Below are 9,743 nucleotides of genomic sequence, written 5' to 3'. Positions count from 1 at the left end.
AAAGGGTTGGTCCACTAAAGGATAAAGGAAGGGAGGTTGTGTGTCAGACCTGTGAAAATGGTGAGATTCTCAATGATTACTTTGCATCAGTGTTCACTGAGGAACGGGAGGTGATGAATGCTGAGATTAGAGATAGAAGTTTGTATACTCTGGATCACGTTGACATAAGGAGGGAAGATGTATTGGGTAGTCTAAAGGATATTAAGGTGGACAAATCCCTAGGACCGTATGGGATCTATCCCAAGTTGTTGAGGGAGGCGAGAGAGGATATAGCTGGGGCCCTGACAGATATCTTTGTAGCATCCTTAAACACAGGTGAGGTGCCGGATGACTGGAGGGTTGCTCATGTTGTCCCCCTGCACAAGAAGGGTAGTAGGGATATTCCAGGTAACTACAGACCTGTGAGCCTGATGTCAGTGGTGGGGACATTGCTCGAGAAGGTACTGAGGGATAAAAATCTATTTATATTTGGAAAAGAATGGGCTTATCAGTGATAGGCAACATGGTTTAGTGTGGGGTAGATCGTGTCTTACCAACTTAATAGAGTTCTTTGAGGAACTGACCAAGTTGATAGGTGAAGGAAGGGCTGTAGATGTCATATACATGGACTTGAGTAAGGCATTTGATAAGGTTACCCATGGTAACTAATGGAGACAGTGAAGTCACATGGTGTGCAGAGTGTTCTAGCTAGGTGGATAAAGAACTGGTTGAGCAACAGGAGACAGAGAATAGTAGTTGAAGAGAGTTTCTCAAAATGGAGAAAGGTGACCAGTGGTGCTCCACAGGGATCAGTGCTGGGGCTGCTGTTGTTTATGATATACATAAATGATCTGGAAGAGGGCATTGTTGGTCTGATCAGTAAGTTTGCAGATGACACAAAGATTGGTGGAGTAGCAGAAAGCATAAGGGACTGTGAAAGAATACAGGAGAATATAGATAGACTGGAGTGTTGGGCAAAGAAGTGGCAGATGGAGTTCAATCCAGGCACATGTGAGGTGATGCATTTTGGGAAATCTAGTTCGAGAGCAAACTACACTGTAAATGGAAGAGCCTTGGGAAACGTTGATGAGCAGAGAGATCTGTGAATTCAGGTCCATTGTACCCTGAAGGTGGCTGCACAGGTGGACAGAGTGGTCAAGAAGGCCTATGGTATGCTTGCCCTCATTTTATTGGGATACTGAGTATAAGAGCTGGTGGGTCATGTTAATATTGTACAAGACTTTATTTCGTCACATTTAGAATACAGTGTTCTCTCAGCACTGACCCTCCAACAGTGCAGCACTCCCTCAGCACTGATACTCCGACAGTATGGTGCTCCTCAGTAATGACCCTCAGACTTGTGGAAGTCCCTCAGCACTGATGAGCCAAAACGGCAGCATTCCTTCAGCACTGACCCTCCAACAGTGCAGCGCTCCCTCACCACTGACCCTATGAAAGCACAGCACAACCTCAGTACGGAGTCTATGACAATGTGACAATGTAAAATCCAACATGTTGCACCCCCTTGGTACTGACCCTGTGACACTCCTTCAGTTCTGACCCTCCAACAGTCCAGCATGCCCACAGGATTGAATTTCTGACAGTGCTGCATTCTCTCAGAGCTGACCCTCCAACAGTGTCATTCCCTCAGCACTGACCCTCTGACAATACAACAATCCCTTAGCCTTGCTCCTCTGATAGTGCAGCACCCCCTCAGCACTAAACATCCCTCAGAACTGACTCTATGACAGCACTTCCTCAGTACTGATGCTTCAGCAATGCGGCACACTCGGACCACTGAGCCTTTGAAAGTACAGTACTCCTTCAGACAATGCAGCACTGACCGTTGACACTGCCTTAGTACTGGACCTTGAGCTTCGCAGCACACCGTCAGTACTGAGGCTTTAAACATTTCAGTTGTGAGCAAGTGAACATTGTAGCACTTCTTCAGTGCTGGCCCTCCTACATGTGGCAGTCCCTCAGTAGTGACACTCCAATAGTGCAACACTCACTTATTACTGACCATTAAACAGTACTGACCCCACTACAGTGCAGCACTCCCTCAGCACTGACCCGCTGACATGCGCCACTCCCTCAGCACTGACCCTCTGACGGTGTGTCATTCCCTCAGCACACAATCAGCACTGATCCATTAACAATCCAACATCCCTCAGTACTGACCCTATGACCGTGTAGCACTCCCTCAGCACTGACCTATGACAGTGCAGCACTCCCTCAGTAGTGACACTCCAATAATGCAACACCCCTTAGTCCTGACCCTTCAGCAATGCAGTACACCCTCTGTATCATCTCTTTAAACATTGCAGACTTGCTCAATAGTGACCTCTAACAGTGTCACACTCCCATAGTACTGACCCTCTGACAGTGCAGGCCCTCATCCCTTTTCTGAGCTACATCATATGTCAATGCTGAGGGAGTGCTGCACTGTCGGAGGGTCAGTGCTGAGGGAGTGCCGCACTGTCAGAGGATCAGTGCTGAGGGAGTGCCGCGCTGTCAGAGGATCAGTGCTGAGGGAGTGCCGCGCTGTCAGAGGGTCAGTGCTGAGGGAGTGCCGCGCTGTCAGAGGGTCAGTGCTGAGGGAGTGCCGCGCTGTCAGAGGGTCAGTGCTGAGGGAGTGCCACGCTGTCAGAGGGTCAGTGCTGAGGGAGTGCCGCGCTGTCAGAGGGTCAGTGCTGAGGGAGTGCCGCGCTGTTAGAGGGTCAGTGCTGAGGGAGTGCCGCACTGTCAGAGGGTCAGTGCTGAGGGAGTGCCGCACTGTCAGAGGGTCAGTGCTGAGGGAGTGCCGCGCTGTCAGAGGGTCAGTGCTGAGGGTGCGCCCCACTGTCAGAGGGTCAATGCTGAGAGAGCGCCGCACTATCACAAGCGTGTCACTCCCTCAGCACTGACTCTCCGACTGTATGTCACTCCCTCAGCACACAATCAGCACTGATCCATCAACAGTCCAACATCCCTCAGTACTGAGCCTATGACCGTGTAGCACTCCCTCAGCAATGATCTAGAACATAGAAGAATACAGCGCAGTACAGGCCCTTTGGCCCTCTATGTTGCGCCAATCCAAGCCCACCTAACCTACACTAGCCCACTATCCTCCATATGCCTGTCCAATGCCCGCTTAAATGCCCATAAAGAGGGAGAGTCCACCACTGCTACTGGCAGGGCATTCCATGAACTCACTACTCACTGAGTAAAGAACCTACCCCTAACATCTGTCCTATACCTACCACCCCTTAATTTAAAGCTATGCCCCCTCGTAATAGCTGACTCCATACGTGGAAAAAGGTTCTCACGGTCAACCCTATCTAAACCCCTAATCATCTTGTACACCTCTATCAAGTCAACCCTAAACCTTCTTTTCTCCAATGAAAACAACCCCAAGTGCCTCAGCCTTTCCTCATACGATCTTCCTACCATACCAGGCAACATCCTGGTAAACCTCCTCTGCACCCGTTCCAGTGCCTCCACATCCTTCCTATAGTATGGCGACCAAAACTGCACACAATACTCCAGATGCGGGCCGCACCAGAGTCTTATACAACTGCAACATGACCTTAGGACTCCAGAACTCAATTCCTCTACCAATAAAAGCCAGTATGCCATATGCCTTCTTCATCGCACTATTTACCTGGGTGGCAACTTTCAAAGATCTGTGTACATGGACACCAAGATCCCTCTGCTCATCCACACTACCAAGTATCCGACCATTAGCCCAGTACCCCATCTTTTTGTTACTCTTACCAAAGTGAATCACCTCACACTTAGCTACATTGAACTCCATTTGCCACCTTTCTGCCCAGTTCTGCAGCTTATCTATATCCCGCTGTAACCTGCTACATCCTTCCTCACTGTCAACAACTCCACCAACTTTCGTATCATCCGCAAACTTGCTCACCCAACCTTCTAGCCCCTCCTCCAGGTCATTTATAAAAATGACAAACAGCAATGGTCCCAAAACAGATACTTGCGGAACACCGCTAGTAACGGCACTCCAAGATGAACCTTTACCATCAACTACTACCCTCTGTCTTCTTCCAGCCAGCCAATTCCTAATCCAAACCTCCAACTCACCCTCAATGCCATACCTCCGTATTTTTTGAAGTAGCCTACCATGGGGAACCTTATCAAACGCCTTACTAAAATCCATATACACCACATCTACCACTTTCCCCTCGTCCACCTCCTTAGTCACCTTCTCAAAGAATTCAATAAGGTTTGTGAGGCACAACCTGCCCTTCACAAAACCATGCTGACTATCCTTGATCACATTATTCCTATTCAGATGTTCATAAATCCTATCCCTTACAATTCTCTCTAAGACTTTGCCCACAACAGACGTGAGACTCACCGGCCTATAGTTATCCCTACTCCCCTTCTTGAACAAGGGAACCAGATTTGCTAGCCTCCAGTCTTCTGGCACTACTCCTTAGACAACGAGGACATAAAAATCCTCCCTTTGCAATCTCCTCCCTTGCTTCCTAGAGAATCCTAGGATAAATGCCATCAGGCCCAGGGGACTTATCTATTTTCACCCTTTCCAGAATTTCCAACACCTCTTCCCTATATACCTCAAAGCCATTCATTCTACTTAATTGTGACTCAGTATTCACATCGGCAACAATGTCCTGTTCCTGAGTGAATACTGACGAAAAGTATTCATTCAGTGTCTCCCCAATCTCTTCAGCCTCCACACACAACTTCCCACTACTATCCTTTACTGGACCTATTCCTACCCTAGTCATTCTTTTATTCCTGACATACCTATAGAATGCCTTAGGGTTTTCCCTAATCCTACCAACTAAGGACCTTTCATGTCCCCTCCTTGCTGCTCTTAGCTCTCTCTTCAGGTCCTTCCTGGCTACCTTATAACTCTCAATCGCCCCAATTGAACCTTCAGGCCTCATCTTTACATAGGCCGCCCTCTTCCATTTAACAAGGGATTCCAATTCCTTATTAAACCACGACTCCCTCACATGACCCTTTCCTCCCTGCCTGACAGGTACATACTTATCAAGGACACTCAATAGTTGTTCCTTGAACAAGCTCCACATATCAATTACGCCCTTGCCTTGAAGCCTACTTTTCCAAGCCACGCATCCTAAGTCATGCCTCACCGCATCATAATTTCCCTGCCCCCAGCTATAACTCTTGCCCTGCAGTGCACACTTATCCCTCTCTATCACTAGAGTAAAAGTCACCAAATTGTGGTCACTGTCCCCAAAGTGCTCACCTACCTCCAATTCTAACACCTGGCCTGATTCGTTACCCAGAACCAAATCCAGTACGGCCTCACCTCTTGTTGGCCTATCTACATATTGTGTCAAGAAACCCTCCTGCACACATTGGACAAACACCGACCCATCTAACGAACTAGAGCTATAGCTTTCCCAATCAATATCAGGAAAGTTAAAGTCCCCCATAACAACCACCCTATTACTTTCACTCTTCTCCTGAATCATCCTCGCAATCCTTTCTTCTACGTTTCTAGGACTATTAGGAGGCCTGTAAAAAACTCCTAACAGGGTGAGCTCACCTTTCCTATTCCTAACCTCAGCCCAAACTACCTCAGATGGCGAGTCTTCATCCATCGTCCTTTCCACCGCTGTAATACGATCTTTGACAAGCAATGCCACACCTCCCCCTCTTTTACCCCCACCTCTGACCCTATTAAAACATTTAAACCCTGGAACCTGCAACAGCCAATCCTGTCAAGCCACTTTCCTGTTTACAGGCACCCTCCTTTGAGATTGATGCCATGTTCCTAACCTCCCTACACTCCAGGTCCTGCACCCTAAAGCTACAGTCTAGGTTCCCATGCCCCTGCAGAGTTAGTTTAAACCCCCCCCCCCCCCCCCAAGAGCACTAGCAAACCTCCCGCCAAGGATACTGGTGCCCCTCAGGTTCGGGTGTAGACCATCCTGTTTATAGAGGTCCCACCTTCTCCAGAAAGAACCACAGTTATCCAAATACCGGAATCCCTCCCTCCTGCACCATCCCTGTAGCCACGCATTTAACTGTTCTCTCTCCCTATTCCTCGACTCTCTATCACGTGGCACGGGTAACAAACCAGAGACAACAACTCTGTTTGTTCTAACTCTGAGCTTCCAACCTAGCTCCCTGAAAGCCTGCCTAACATCCTCAGCCCTCCTCCTACCTATGTCATTGGTGCCAATGTGGACCACAACTTTGGGCTGCTCCCCCTCCCCCTTAAGGACCCGGAAAACACGATCAGAGACATCACGTACCCTTGCACCTGGGAGGCAACATACCAAACGTGAGTCTCTCTCGCCCCCACAAAACCGCCTATCTGTGCCCCGAACTATCGAGTCCCCAATTACTATTGCTCTGCTCTTCTCCACCCTTCCCTTCTGAGCAACGGGGACAGGCTCCGTGCCAGAGGCCTGAGCTCCATTACTTACCCCTGGTAAGTCGTCCCCCCCACAAGTATCCAAAACGGTATACTTGTTCTTGAGGGGAACGGCCGCAGGGGGTCCCTGCACTGGCTGCTTCCTCCCAGTCCCCCTCACTGTCACCCATCTGTCTGCAATCTTTGGAGTTACTACTTCCCTAAAGCTCCGATCTATGACCCCCTCTGCCTCCCGAATGATCCTAAGTTCATCCAACTCCAACTCCAGTTCCCTAACATGGTCTTGGAGGAGCTGGAGATGGGTGCACTTCCTGCAAGTGTAATCAGCAGGGACATCCATGGCATCCCTCACCTCAAACAGATTGCAAGAGGAACATTGCACTGCCTTCACTGCCATCGCTCTAAAAGTAACCTCTTTTTAAAAAAAAACTGGGTCTAAAGAATAGAACAAGCAAAGTGCAGCACTTACCTACTTACCACAACGGGTCTTATTATTAGGTTAGAGGAGGAGGGCGGGTGGGAGGCACTACCTCTGTAGTGCCTCGGGTTCTTCTCTTGCGTGCTTTTATAGGGAAAAAAACCTACCCAGGTAAGCTTACGCTATACCTGCTTCCGGGTCCCGGCTGCCCCTCTGGTCTTCGTCACTTCCCCCTGCTGCTCCTGCTCTTTCTGTGAAGAGAAAAAAAAACACAGCTGCCCGCTACCGGTAAGTAATTTTAAAACAAACTGTCTCACCTTAGCTGTAGCCTTCCGGGTTCCTTTAACTCTGCTGCTGCTCGCACTCAAAATCAGTGCAGCACTCCCTCCGTATCATCTCTTTAAACATTGCAGCACTTGCTCAATAGGGACCTCTTACAGTACCACACTCCCAGAGTACTGACCCTCCGACAGTGCAGTTCTTCATCCCTTTTCCAAGCTATGTCATATGTCAATGCTGAGGAAGTTCTCTACTGTCGGAGGGGCAGTGCTGAGGAAGTGCTGCTCTGTCAGAATGTCAGTGCTGAGGGAACGCTGCACTGTCAGAGGGCCAGTACTGTGGTTGTGCTACATGGTCATAGGGTCAGTGCTGAGGGATGTTATACTGAAGGAGTTAGGTTGGCAGCTAAGAGGGAGGATGAGCAGAATAGTAATCTCAGGATTGCTCCCGGTACCACCGGGGAATGAGGCTAGGAACAGAGAGCGAGCGCAGCTGAACAGGTGAGTGCAGAGCTGGTGTTGGTGGGAGGGATTCAGATATGTGGACCATTGGGATACCTTCTGGGGAAAGTGGGACCTGTACAAGAAAGGGTTCTACCTGAACTGGAGGGGCCCCAATATTTTGGGCAGGTTTGCGAGAGCTCTTCGGGAGGGTTTAAACTAGTTTGGCAGGGGGATGGGAACTGCAGCTACGGATCAGAGGATGGGGTAGCTGGTGAACAGCCATATAAAGCATGCAGATAGTCTGTGAGAAAGGATAGACATTAGATGGGGTAAATTTGCAGTCAGTGTAATGGGTTAAAATGTATCTATTTTAACATATAAACTGTCAGGAGTAAGGGTGATAAACTCAGAGCATGGATCAGTACTTGGAGCTACAATGTTGTGGCCATCACAGAGACTTGGATAACACAGGAGCAGGAATGGTTGTTGGATGTTCTGTGGTTTAGATGCTCTAAAAGAAATTTGGAGGAAGGTAGGGGAGTAGCAATGCTAATTGGGGGGCACTGCTGCCTCATAATACCAGGGACCCTGGATTGGTTTCCCACCTCAGGCAACTGTCTGTGTGGTATTTGTACATTCTCCCCACGTCTGCATGGGTTTCCTTTGGGTGCTCTGGTTTCCTCCCACAATCCAAAGATGTGCAGGTTAAGTAAATTGGCTGAGATAAATTGCCCATAGGGTTCAGGGATGTGTAGGTTAAGTGCATTAGACTGAATAAATGTTGAGTAGTAATGGAATGGGTCTGGGTAGGTTATTTCTCAGACGGTCAGTGTGGACATGATGAGCCAAAGGGCCTGTTTCCACACTGTAGAGATTCTATGTTGGAATTCTACGATTCTTACAGCTGCAGAAAGGGAGGTCGGTGAGGAGAGTTTGTCCACAGAAGCAGTATGAGTAGAAGTCAGAAACAGGAAAGGAGCAGTCGCCATATTGGGAGTTTTCGATATACTATCCCCTGCCAATGGCAACAGACAGACTGAGGAGCAGATTGGGAGGCGGATTTTGGAAAAGTGCAGAAGTAACAGGGTTATGGTTATGGGTGACTTCAACTTTCCTAATATTGATTGCATGAAGGAGGAGCCAAAGTTTGGATGGAGCATATTTTGTCAGGTGTATCCAGGAAGGATTCCTGACTCAATATATAGATAGGCCAACAAGCGAGGGGGTGCCATATTGGATTTTGTGCTTGGTGACGAACCAGGTCATATCTAGGGTGTAGGTTTGCTCGCTGATCTGTAGGTTTGATATCCAGACGTTTCATTACCTGGCTAGGTAACATCATCAGTGGCGACCTCCAAGTGAAGCGAAGCTGTTGTCTCCTGCTTTCTATTTATATCTTTCTCCTGGATGGGGTTCCTGTGGTTTGTGGTGATGTCATTTTCTGTTCGTTTTCTGAGGGGTTGATAGATGGCATCTAGATCTATGTGTTTGTTTATGGCGTTGTGGTTGGAGTGCCAGGCCTCTAGGAATTCTCTAGCATGTCTTTGCTTAGCCTGTCCCAGGATAGATGTGTTGTCCCAGTCATATTGGTGGGTTTTTTTCATCTGTGTGTAGGGCTACAAGGGAGAGAGGGTTGTGTCTTTTTGTGGCTAGCTGGGGTTCGCATATCCTGGAGGCTAACTTTCTTCCTGTTTGTCCTACGTAGTGTTTGTGGCAGTCCTTGCATGGAATTTTGTAGATGACGTTGGTTTTGTCCATGGGTTGTACTGGGTCTTTTAAGTTTGTTAGTCTTTGTTTGAGAGTGTTGGTGGGTTTGTGTGCTACTAGGATTCCGAGGGGTCTCAGTCGTCTGGCTGTCATTTCTGAAACTTCTTTGATGTATGGTAAGGTGGTTAGGGTTTCTGGCTGTGTCTGGTCTGCTTGTCGTGGTTTGTTCTTGAGGAATCTGCGCACTGTGTTTTTTGAGTATCCGTTCTTCTGAATGCGTTGTATAAGTGGTTCTCCTCTGTTTTTCGAAGTTCTTCTGTGCTGCAGTGTGTGATGGCTCGTTGGAATAGTGTTCTGATACAGCTTTGTTTGTGTGTGTTGGGATGGTTGCTAGTGTAGTTGAGTATTTGGTCAGTGTTTGTCGGTTTTCTGTATATGCAGGTTTGTAATTCTCCCTTGTCCTTTCTTTCTACAGTGACGTCCAAGAATGCGAGTTTCTTGTCAGTTTCTTCCTCCTTGGTGAACTTTATGCCTG

The 9,743-nt window shown here is 48.3% G+C and overlaps 1 long non-coding RNA gene across 1 annotated transcript in view; it reads right to left on the bottom strand.

Moving 5' to 3' along the window:
* Window positions 1–1,230: 1,230 nt before the first annotated feature.
* Window positions 1,231–9,743, bottom strand: part of LOC148138996 (uncharacterized) — a 70,590-nt gene continuing 62,077 nt past the window's right edge. The window contains exons 2-3 of the long non-coding RNA XR_015753685.1: window positions 6,831–7,030; window positions 1,231–1,428 (exon numbers count right to left, since the gene is read on the bottom strand). This is a non-coding gene — a long non-coding RNA (uncharacterized LOC148138996). The remainder of the gene's footprint in view (window positions 1,429–6,830; window positions 7,031–9,743) is intronic.

Source organism: Chiloscyllium plagiosum, unplaced genomic scaffold, assembly GCF_037043375.1.
Source record: "Chiloscyllium plagiosum isolate Xiang-an unplaced genomic scaffold, Cpla_swu_hap1 HiC_scaffold_38, whole genome shotgun sequence".
Taxonomy (NCBI): Eukaryota; Metazoa; Chordata; class Chondrichthyes; order Orectolobiformes; family Hemiscylliidae; genus Chiloscyllium; species Chiloscyllium plagiosum.
This window is presented reverse-complemented; position numbering and strand designations above follow the sequence as displayed.